The following is an 11,754-nucleotide window of genomic DNA, read 5'->3' on the forward strand; positions in this document are numbered from 1 at the left end:
GGAAAAGTGGGTTTCAAATCAAGCCCACTGACACTTTGTTTTGGCCATTCATTTCTACCTTTTCTGTCTTGTCCAAGAGCTCAGGAAATCTCTATTAGCTTCAGGGAGGCAGCTTAGTTTCCTGGAATCCTGTTAACAAATACCTCTATGGTGAAGAATCACACAAGAAATGCACACCCAGGGGCTTCCCTGGTGATCCAGTGGTTAAGAATTCGCCTGCCAATGCGGGGGACATGGGTTCTATCCATGGTCTGGGAAGATTTCACATGCTGAGAGGCAACTAAGCCCAGGACCCACAGCTGCTGAGCCTGTGCTCCACAACAAGGGAAGCCACTACAATGAGAAGCCCACACGCTGCAATTAGAGGGTAGTCCCTGCTTGCTGCCACTGGAGAAAGCCAATATGCAGCAATGAAGACTCAGTGCAGCCAAAAATAAATAAATTAATTACTTATAAAAACAAATGACACTTAGGTTGTTGGGCATATCAGGGGCAGTGGTGGACCTTCCAATATGGATGGTGAGGTTGAGAACAGTTAAGAGGTGTCTACAGGGAATACAATAGGTGTAGACTCTGACCTTAAAGACAGGGATTCCTTCCAGCTTCCTCTGTAGGGGTGGATCTGGTCTAGAGACAGGAAACCAAGGAGACCTTCTGAAGCCTATCCACGATCTTGCTGATCTTGGAGAAGTCAGCATACCTCTGTGAGTCTTCAGTTTCTTTCTTTCAAAAATGGAGTTTGCTGGTGTTTAGAGGTCCTGAGGGCCGGGTCTGGGTCCGTGAACTCCTTCTGCTGTAGGGAGCATTCTCTCTGTGCAATTTTCCATTTTTTTTTCTGGAGCAAATGTCTCTAACTTTGCTCAGGCCCTCCAGTGGAGACGTTTGAAGTGGGCATTTCTCTGCTGCCCTTAACATCTAAAAATGCTCTCAGAGTCCACAGACCATCTATCTGTGAGTTTATCCCAGGCCATCCTTAGTCTCCTCTCTGGGGATTTTCAGCCACATTTTCTAGTCCTATTATTACCTTGATTTTTATTGTATTTGGCTTTCATTATCTTTTTCTTGCCATCTGGAGCAAATCTTATCTGGCCTGTCAATGGTTAGAGTCCAATCTCCATATTCAATTATGATCCGACATAAGTTTTCATACCATTGAAGATGTGTGAACAGCCCGGGTAACACAGATGAAATATCCAAGTCTTTACATTTCTGGTAAATTCTTTTGCTGATGGGGCAGAGCCTTGAAAAGTGGTGGTTGGCCCCCCTGACTCTGGGTTTCTCTTTTATTCCCATATCTTTTTTTTTCTCCTACTAGGTGAGCTTCCAATCTATTTAGGCACATGGAACATCAAATTTGGAAAGCATATTTCAGAGAGGAAGCATTTGTTCAGACCCGCTTTATTCTACTTGTCCAAACCTTGTGACTGTGCTTTGGTTTTCTTCAGGCATTGTTCATAACAATCCCTTTTGTTTAGAGAACGTCTTTAATTTTTCAAGGCTCTTACTTGATCACATGACAGCCCTGTCAGGTAGTTATCAGATGAAATGATACATATGAAGTCACCTTGTTCTGGGACAAGTGAGCATCATTTTACAAGCAATGACACTAAAGCACAGAGCAATTAGATGTGAGTTGGTAGAAAATGCCAGGGGCTTTAGAAATGGGCAGACTGGGGCTGAATGCTAGTCTTTTATTGACTAGCGGTGTTGTATTGGTCCTGGTGCTCAAATTCTCTGAGCCTCTGTTTCCCCATACATGAAGGAAATGATGACTGAAATCCTTAGATCCCAGGGATTTCTTGAGGATTAAAGGAAACTGTGAACACAGAACACGTTAACAGTGCTTGGCACACCGACTCTCAGTACTTGGTACATTGTTATTAGGTAAAGGTTAACACAGAGATGGGCATACACCCACCTCCCTCGTGGAATTTTTGTATCTACTTCTTGACTGTTAGAAGGCTTCCCTGGTGGCTCAGTGGTAAAGAATCTGCCTGCCAATGCAGAAGACATGGCTTCAATCACTGGGTCAAAAAGTTCCCCTGGAGAAGGAAATGGCAACCCATTCCAGTATTCTTGCCTGGGAAATCCCAGGGACAGAGGAGCTTGACGGGGCTACCGTCCATGGAGTCACAAAAGAATTGGACATGACTTAGGGACTGGGCACACTTGACTGTAAATTACTAAAAGATACTGGAACAATAACATAGTCAGGTGTGAAAGGAGAAGTAGAGATTTTCTATCCTACTCCCAACTCAATTTATAAATGGTAGCTTTATAAACTAGCGTAGGAAGGTAGTTTTCCCCATAAAACACAGCTATTCAGAGACAGCTAAAGGGTGAACAATCACTCTTACTGAGGGGTTTCCTAGTGTGCAGGACTTTAAGAGCTAAAGCCAGGACCACTGAGGTGAACCAAAATAAGCTGGTCACCCAAAGCAGTGACAGGGCAAGGTTTTGGCATCCTGTCTTCCAGCCAGACCAGAAGCCTTTTTACTTGTGAAACAAATGTTCTATACAAGTGGATCTGTTCTCTAGAGTTTGCTGTTCTATATCGGGTCCTCCATGCTGTTCTTATGCTTCAGAGGATATGTGAACACTCTACTGCTTTGTCCACTGAGCTCACCTCTGCCTCTACCCCTGGTCCTTCTGTGCTCATAGTCACATGTGAACCTTGGTGTGCGAGGGCTGGCATGCGACCAAGATGGAGCATACATGCTGAGTGAGTGTGCATCCATCTGCTGAAAACCACAGGGCCTCTGGGGTGTGATGCTAGGGGTACATGCACCCAGGCCACAGGGGAGGGAGATAGACTAAGAAATGTTTGTAGGAGCTTGGGCTGATGGTAAGGAGAATGGGGTGCCAGTTAAAAGTTGTTACTTGCCATCTGCCTCTACAAGGGTGAAGTCACTAGCCATTGCAGTCACTGATCTTCATCACATCCTGAAAGAAGTTCAGGGCAGAGATCAGAAACGAGGCGCTCTGTGTTCTGGCAAAAACTGGCTGAACAAGCTCTTCTGATAGGGAGATACTTTCAGGAAAAGATTTTATGAACCAATTTCTTGCACCTCCTCATATTTAAATAACACTAAAGTCATTAATGGAGACATCTGCGCCTCATGACTAGCAGCAAAGTTCTTGTGACTAGCAGCAACTCCTACCAAAATGTGTGCTTAATGGCATGTGTCCCTCTTTGCCAAATCACATATGTGCTGACCTTCCCCCCTCCCTCCCTCCGCATCCTCAAATCAGTCCTTCTGAGGTATCTGAGAGGCTGTCTCCCAGTCTATAGTCCTCATTTTGCCCTGAATAAAATTTAACTCACAGCTCTCACATTGTACTTCTTTTTTTTTTTTTTTTCCAGCCAAAGTGACATCAAGCCTAAAATAAAGCTGGGAGTTGGAGGAGGAAGATGGTGGGAAGTAGAGATTGTTGGCATGAAGCTCTCTCTGTAAGTGACATGTCACACTTTCTATCTGGATACTTATAACCAACAGGAACTTGTCTCCAGAATGTATACAGAATTCCTATAAATCACGAGAAAAGGACATAGAATCATTAGAAACAATAGACAGAAGTTTTAACAGAAGATATCCAGTCAGCAGCATAGGAAAAGGTGCAAACATTTAAGAATCAGAGAAATGCAAATTAAAACTATGAACACTTATTCAAGGGGCTAAAATGAAACACCGTGTGCTGGTGAAACTGTAGAGCAACTGAAATACTCATACTCTGCTGGTAAGAGGGTAAAAGTGCTACAGACTCTTTGAAAACTGCTTGGCATCATTTACTAAAGCTGACTATACACATAGCCTGCCAAACAGCAATTCTACTCCCAGGTGTTCACCAAAACAAAATGAATATCTATGTGCCAAGATGTAAAGAATGTTCATAGTAACATTATCTACAGGAGCCCCAAACTGGAAATAACTCAAATGTCTATCAAAAGTATGATGAATAAATACTGTGACATCACTATTACAACAGAAAGCTATTAACAGTGAAAATGGCTTGTTACCATGTCTATCAACAGGGATCAGACAAACAAAAGTATACAGTATGCATTAGATTCATTTACATAAAGTACAAAAGTAGGCAAAATTAATCCATGGTTTTAGAGATCAGGATGATGATACTTTTCAAAGATATTAGTGTTTTCTAGTGACTGAGAGGGAGTGTGAACAGAGCTTTTTGAGTTTTTTTCACTATACTTGAATTGTCGTTGCATGAGCAAGTTCAAGTTGCAATAGTTTATTGAGATGAGAAAGTATAATTTGAATATTTTTCTGTATGCATATAATTTTTTTAGTAAATACATTTATTTTCAAAAAGGGATTCAATGTTCCCTCTAACATTCTCCCTCCATATTCTGCATCACTGTGCAGCTATGGGAAAAACATGTGGGTCTTGGTTTCCCCAGGACACTCATCCTTCTATCTAGCATGCAAATGTGCTCATGCTCAGTCGTGCCTGACTCTTTGTGACCCCATAGACTGGAGCCTGCCAGGGTCCTCTGTCCATAGGATTTCTCAGGCGGGAATACTAAAGTGGGTTGCCATTTCCTCCTCCAGGGGATCTACCTGATCCAGGGATCTTATCCGTGTCTCCTGTGTCTCCTGCATTGGCAGGTGGATTTTACTATTGAGCTGCTTGGGAAGCCTTTTATCCAGAGTTATGAAGGCAAGGTACTCATGCCTTCTGCTAGAAGTTCTATCCTAGAGGCTGGTGAACCACCAGGGCCAGCTGCCTTTCTTCTCTGGAGTGAAGGCTCCCCTATATGGTGGACTGACGATATTTCCAGCCCCAGCACCCTGTTACTTCCTCTCTAAAGAAATAAACACATTTTCTGTTTGTGCTCAGCCCCAGACAACGTTGAGCCACCTGTTTTAGAACTTTAACAAACTGACTCATGCCAATCTCCTCTCTTCCTCCAGCCATTCCTCCTTCATTTTCAGGTCACTTAGTCTGTTTTTTTCCCCCCTTTTGTCCTTGGTTTTCAAGACATCCCATTTGGGCTGAGCCCTATTTGGTGACAAGTTGTCAGAATAGCTCAGACCTTAGTTTTGTTGTGTGATTTAAGCCAAAAAAAATTTGACTGGGGAAATTAGATGGAGGTGATTGCAGCTAAAGTGCTTCTTATTGAAGCTTTTGGAAAACGTAAATGTCACCAGTCTTGTCAAAGCCAGACACAGGAGAAAATAGCAGGACGAAAGGCGGACCAGGATACACGCTGGGACTGCACAAACTTAGAATTAGCCTTCCTATTTGTTATTACTTTTTTTCCTTGTAAGTAGTGGAGTGGAAGGGGGAGGAAAAGAGAGGGAAAATAGGAGGAGGACAGCAGGGTGTGGTGGAAACAGGTGTAAAATGCAGAACCTGAGCAGTGTTTTTATTTTCTCTGCCTCTGGAGCATGGGCAGCATCCCGGTGACTCCAAAGCGACTGTGATGAGGGCACCTGGGGGCTGACAGCATCACACTTATCTGGGAACTGGAGTTGAGGACAGTGAACCAGGCTGAGCTGGCACAGAAAATGTGGATGCTCTTCCCCCCAACCCTCGCTGTCATCACAGCAGTTGGAGAGTTGGAGGTTGACTGGGTCATTCAATGTTTCCTTGCTTCAGTGACCCCTGGGAAGTGCACCCACATGAGAAGGACCAGCTGAAAATTCAAAGAGCCCTGTCATGCTATGCCATGCTAAGTAGCTTTGGTCGTGTCCAACTCCTTGCGACTCCATGGACTGTAGCCTGCCAGGCTCCTCTGCCCATGGGATTCTCCAGGCAAGAATACTGGAGTGGGTTGCCATGCCCTCCTCCAGGGGATCTTCTTAACCCAGGGATCAATCTTACGTCTCTTACATCTCCAGTATTGGCAAGTGGGCTCATTACCACTAGCACCACCTGAGAAGCCTGGAAGAGCTTAAGACTCAGACCCAGAAGTTTCCATTTCCTCTAATTCTCAAGGATAGGGACCAACAGATGATGTCTAGTAGCTTTATTACTTCCCATCAGCATTAAATGATATTAATTAAATTTCTCTTTTGAGGATTTGGTTTCCTTATTATAGACATCTGAGTTGGAACTAAATAAATTGTAGGATCACTCTCCTATGGATCAGTGTGCTTGAACACCTTACTCATAGTCTTCTGTAATTCCTGGTTTAATATCTGCTTCCCCAGATCTCTGAGTGCAGGAAATTTGTCTCTTTTTCATAGCATTTATATGTGATGAAGGAGTCACTCAGTACGTATTTATTGAATGAATGTGTGAAGGGCAACCAATATTCTTTGACATCTACCCATAGATTTGACACATGGGCCATCAAGAGTCAGCTTCCTCCCCTCCCCCCACCATGAAGCTCCCTCTTCCTCTGACATGGTACCCAAACTGTGTTTCTTGGAACAAATGATTTTTAAATAAATTGATTCCCCACTTCAAGCATGGTAAATCCAGAAGCAGACAACCTAAGTTTGAGTTAGATGTCCACAGAGGGCAATCCGATGACAGTAAGATGGTCTGTGTGACTTACATCCTCTTCCAGTGGCAGCACATACAGCTGAAATGTGCTGGATGCTGTTTCTTATCCCAGCATCAGGCTTAGTGTCTCTGGCAGCATCATTCCACAGTCACTGTCCTGACCCATGGCATTCTCCAAGGCAGCATCCCACATGGGACACCCTCCCTGACTCCCACCCCTGGACCGGATTCCATTGTTGTCCTTTGGAACTGGACATGCTCCTTAGAACTCCGTAGAACTGAAGTGAGATCAAATTCCCAGAACCTGCCCTTTCATGGCTGATGTTTCTGACTGGTGGAAATGAGTCTGGGCTCAGGGGCCTGACTTTGTTGTTCAGTAGCTAAGTCATGTCCAACTCTGTGACCCCATGGATGGAAGCACACTGGGCTTCCCTGTCCTTCACTGCCTCCTGGAGTTGGCTCAGTTCATGTCCATCAAGTCGGTGATGCTGTCCAACCATCTCACCCTCTACTGCCTTCTCCTTTGCATTCAATCTTGCCCAGATTCAGGGTCTTTTCCAATGAGTCAGCTCTTCGCATCAGGTGCCCAAAGTATTGGAGCTTCAGCTTCAGCATCAGTCCTTCCAATGAATATTCAGGACTGATTTTCTTGAATATTGGCTGGTTTGATCTTCTTGCAGTCCAAGGGACTCTCAAGCGTCTTCTCCAGCACCATAATTCAGAAGCATCAGTTCTTTAACACTCAGTTTTCTTTACAGTCCAGCTCTCACATCCTTACATGACTACTGGATAAACTATAGCTTTTACTATCTGGACCTTTGTTGGCAAAGTGATGTTTCTGCTTTTTGATATGCTGTCTAAGTTTGCCATAACTTTCCTTTCAAGGAGCAAGCGTCTTTTAATTTCGTGTTCCCTCTCTACTTTGGCAGGTGTCCTGGCCTCTGCCCTCCCCTGGGGAAATGCATTCAAGCACCTTTTCTTTCTTTTATAAACCATAGCCCCAAGGGCAGCACAGTGATAAACGACTGGTCTGTGCTGCGGGTCTCCAGAGCTGGCCCCCTGACGGAGGCTCCCAGCTACTTCGAAAAGCTGGCTGATGACATTTCCCCCGACAGACGGAGACAAAGGATGGTTGGCCAGGGGAGCTGGTCTTCTCAGGACCTTTATACCAGAAAAGAAAAGTAGAGAAAGAGCTCTTGAGACTCTAAATTGTCTTTGGAAGGCTGAGTAGCCCATCTTCTTATGCAGCACCCGGGGTCACTGTACTTGTGAATTTGTCATCTGCAGATGGCTGCGAGGCTGGGAACAGAAGGACACCAGAGCACCCTGACGTTGCTTCTGTGCCCTCACTATTCAGCCGTCCTAACATCTCATTCTGCAGCCCCGCCTGTGCATTCTCTTCAAGGAGGATCTCAACTCTATCAGCAGACATGCCCTCCATCTGCACTTTCCAGCGATTTCCTGCCAGCTGACTACTTCCTCCCCAGCTCACTCCCCACCCTGTTCATCATACTTTGTACATTTATCACTGTACTCCCCTTGTGGCACCACCCCCCAGGGCCAGGATGACCATGTCCCTTGGCATAGAATAAAACAGTGTGATGACTTCCTCTCGCCTTCATTCATTCTTCACTCTGACCCCGAGGTCAATTCTATTCATTTAATTTTCTAGATGAGCAAACTGAGAGAGAGGTACTGACTTTCCAAAGTCAACCTGCTTCAAAACAACAGTCTGTGTGATCTTGGTCAAGAAAGTCCCAGCTCATGTTGAATGACCTTATGTTACATAACAGCTGTTATGGGCCAGGGAGATAATACTGCTGGGACATGTCATGAGCTCACACTTGGAAGTAAAAATCAAAGGTTGTGCCTCAAGAGCAATTTCTATCTCTGGCTTAGTATTTTGAAGCATCCTTTCAAGCATCTGTTTTTTCCATCCACTGGGCAATCCTCTTAGCCAGGTATAGCAGTGGGGTGGTGGGTGGAGGGGACAGAGGCCCCACCATCCTATTTGACCTTGGCTGAGCTGGGGGAGTTTGCTATCAGATAGGGAAAGGGAGGTGACCTGACTGTCAGGTCATCTTGGATAGCAAATGGGTTTTAGCTGCTAAATTAATCACTGTAGATTAATTGAAAACTGAGAATGAGGTTGGGTAGCATAGTTTAATTGTACCACTGACAAAGGCAAACTCCTGAGAGATGCAAGAAGCTCCTGAGGCTGTGGTTGAAACCCTGTTTTCTCATTTTTAATCTGTTCTCGAATTCATGAACCTGGAGTTTTGCAAGCCCAGCTGAAAGGCTCTTCCTTTAATGTCTTTTTTCTCTAGCAGTTGGCCATTTAAATCAGGCCCCCTTGAAAACGAGCTCTGTTTGAGCATAGCTTGCATTTCTCAGAGTCCATTTTCAATGGCCTCAGTGTTGGCATCACACTGAACACTGTCACTAACGACTTCTTTTGTCACAGGCACCCTGTTCCCCAAGTAGAATGGTTGGCCGGTCTACAGCATAGACTCAGAAGCATTGAAAGTTTAAGTGCTTACATCAGAAAAAGCAAGGATATTAAAACTAGACTGACTTAGGTTTGAAGCCAGCTCTGCCCGCCTATAAACTTGAGATCTTCTTTCTGACAGCATCCATTCTTTTTTCAAAATTTTAAAATTGGAGGTCAATTGCTTTACAGTGCTGTGTTGGTTTATGCCTTACAACAGTGGGGGTCAGCCATAATCACACATATGTGTGTGTGTACATGCTAAGTCACTTTAGTTGTGTCTGACTCTTTGCGACCCCATGGATGATAGCCTGCCAGACTCCTCTGTTCATGGCATTCTCCAGGCAAGAATACTGGAGTGGGTTGCCATGCCCTCCTCCAGGGGATCTTCCCTACCCGGGGACCAAATCTGTATCTCCTGTGTCTCCTGCATTGCAGGTGGATTCTTTACTGCTGAGCCTCTGGGGAAGCCCAATTTTAAATATATATATGTGTGTGTGTGTGTGTGTGTGTGTGTGTGTGTGTTCAGTCACATCATTCATGTCTGGCTCTTTGTGACCCTGTGGACTATAGCCTGTCAGGTTCCTCTGTCCATGGGATTTTCCCAGCAAGAATACTGAAGTGGGTTGCCATACCCTTCTCTAGGGGATCTTCCTAACCCAGGGATCGAAGCTGAGTCTCCTATGTCTCCTGTATTGAAGGCAGAGCCTTTCTCACTGAGCTACCAGGGAATATATCATCTCACTCTTGAGCCTTCCTCCCCACTCCCATCCCACTCCTCTAGGTTGTCACAGAGCACCCGGCTGGGCTCCCTACGTTATACAGTAGCTTTCCACTAGTTATCTACTTCACACGTGGTAGTGTATGTATGTCAGTGCTGCTTTCTCAATTCATCCTTCCCCCACTGTGTCCAGGTGTAGTGAGGTGGATGAATGTAGAGCCTGTAATAGTGAAGTAAACCAGAAAGAGAAAAACAGCATCAGTTCTTAATTGGAAATGGAAAGAAGAGTATGTACCTTTAGGATTATTCCAAAGAAGAAATGAGAGAACCAATGTGAATTACTTATTCATCCAACTGGCATCTAATGGATCTCAGCAAATGCTCCTTCTCTCTCTCCTGCACTTTGGGGCCCCAACTAGGTTTGCAAATGCATGCAAATATTATTTTCCAGCTCCAGTTACATTCTCTACCTCTCCTGAGTTCTTCCTGCTTTTTTTCTGTCAAATACACACACTTCAAACCCCTTAGGAATGTGGAGGCCAATTTGTGACAGCTTGATTCCGTGACTTTGTTATTTGTGGTTAACTTTACCCTGCAATTTAAGAAATAGATTGATAGGGGGTGACAGCCTAGTTCCAGTGTCCCACGGCCTCACATTGACAGGAGTGCACATTCCCTGATACTCGAGGTGTTAATTACCTCTTGTGAATTATCTCACTCCTTACCTCATTTGCAGATGTACGTACTAGCTTAAGAAATGCTTAATCTTCTGTAACAGGTAAACTCTGATATATCTATGGCTTAATACAATACATATTTATTTCTTGCCAAGGAAAACCCCAGTGTGTGGAGCCCAGGGTTGGGTGGGAGGTTATTCTCTCTGCCCGCAGAGACTGGGGCTAATGAGGATTTTCCACAAGCCTTCACACAAGGCTTTTAGGTGGCCCTCGGAGCGGGACAGAGCCTGTAGAAAAGGGAAACGAGAGAAAGAGGAGAAGACTTTTTCGCCCTTGTTTTCTGGCCAGATGGGGAGAGGCATCACTTCCCACATTCCTGTTTCTCTGGCTAGAACTCAGTCATGTGACCACACCTACTGGCCAGGAGAACTGGAAGAGAATTTCTAGCTATGTTCCCAGAAAGGGAGACATCTCTGCCACAGGTAGGTGTCAATGTCCCCATTTTACAAATGAGGGGATGAGGGGGCACATAAAGTAAACAGGAGAGCTGATGTCTCAATTTGGACATTAGTTTCATTACTCCTCAACCTTCCAAGAATTATGTTTTTGAATTTCCAAGTATATACAAGAAATATATATTTTTACTGAAAAAAAATCAAACTCAGGCAACACTTGAACCACAAAAGGATAATTATAGTGATATCTCTCAAGTCAGAGTATATGTTAAAGAGACAGGAGATGTGAGAACTTTGAATAAGCTTGGCACATCTGAAACATTAATTTTTGGTTTTCTTTATTTATGTCTTTTCTTTCTTTCTTTCTTTCTTTATTTATGTCTCCTTTCACTAGGCTGAAAGTTCCTTGAATATTGCATCTAGCAATTTGTTGTTAATATAAATGACTTAATGAAGATTTGTTCAGTTGAAATGATTTTAGCTTTTTGGTTATAATACATGAATGACCACTAAGAGGGCTAGGTAGTGCTACCAAGTTCTTGTAGCTTTAAAGTCTTCAGAGGGATCTCTGCTCATACGTGATACCTACGAAGTTCAACTGCTATGCCCTGCTCAACAGAAAAATGGTGGGGCAAAATCTGGATGATGTTCGAATATGAATAAATGGCATAGCCTTTTACAAATTATGTTATATATTAGACCTATTAACACCACTTAAAGAGTGAGTCAGCATTATTTTCAAGGTTTGCAATAATTTTTGTTACTTTCTGATATTTTGGGAGGGTTTTTAAAAATTTTTATTTTATATTGGAGTATAGTTGATTAACAATGTTGTCTCAGATTCAGGTGTAAAGCCCAGTGAATCAGTTCTATTCTTTTCAAACTTTTTTTCACACTGAAGTCATTACAGAGTGTTTTGAAGAGTTCCAGGCGCCATAT

General features: G+C 43.9%; 1 long non-coding RNA gene across 1 annotated transcript; it reads left to right on the top strand.

The window, feature by feature from the left end:
* Positions 1–2,542: 2,542 nt before the first annotated feature.
* On the top strand, positions 2,543–8,063 carry LOC110122563 (uncharacterized). The gene is made up of 3 exons (XR_002309261.2): positions 2,543–2,722; positions 3,365–3,451; positions 7,762–8,063. It is a non-coding gene; the product is annotated as an uncharacterized lncRNA (long non-coding RNA).
* Positions 8,064–11,754: the final 3,691 nt, after the last annotated feature.

The sequence above is a fragment of the Odocoileus virginianus genome, chromosome 31, assembly GCF_023699985.2.
Source record: "Odocoileus virginianus isolate 20LAN1187 ecotype Illinois chromosome 31, Ovbor_1.2, whole genome shotgun sequence".
Lineage (NCBI taxonomy): Eukaryota > Metazoa > Chordata > Mammalia > Artiodactyla > Cervidae > Odocoileus > Odocoileus virginianus.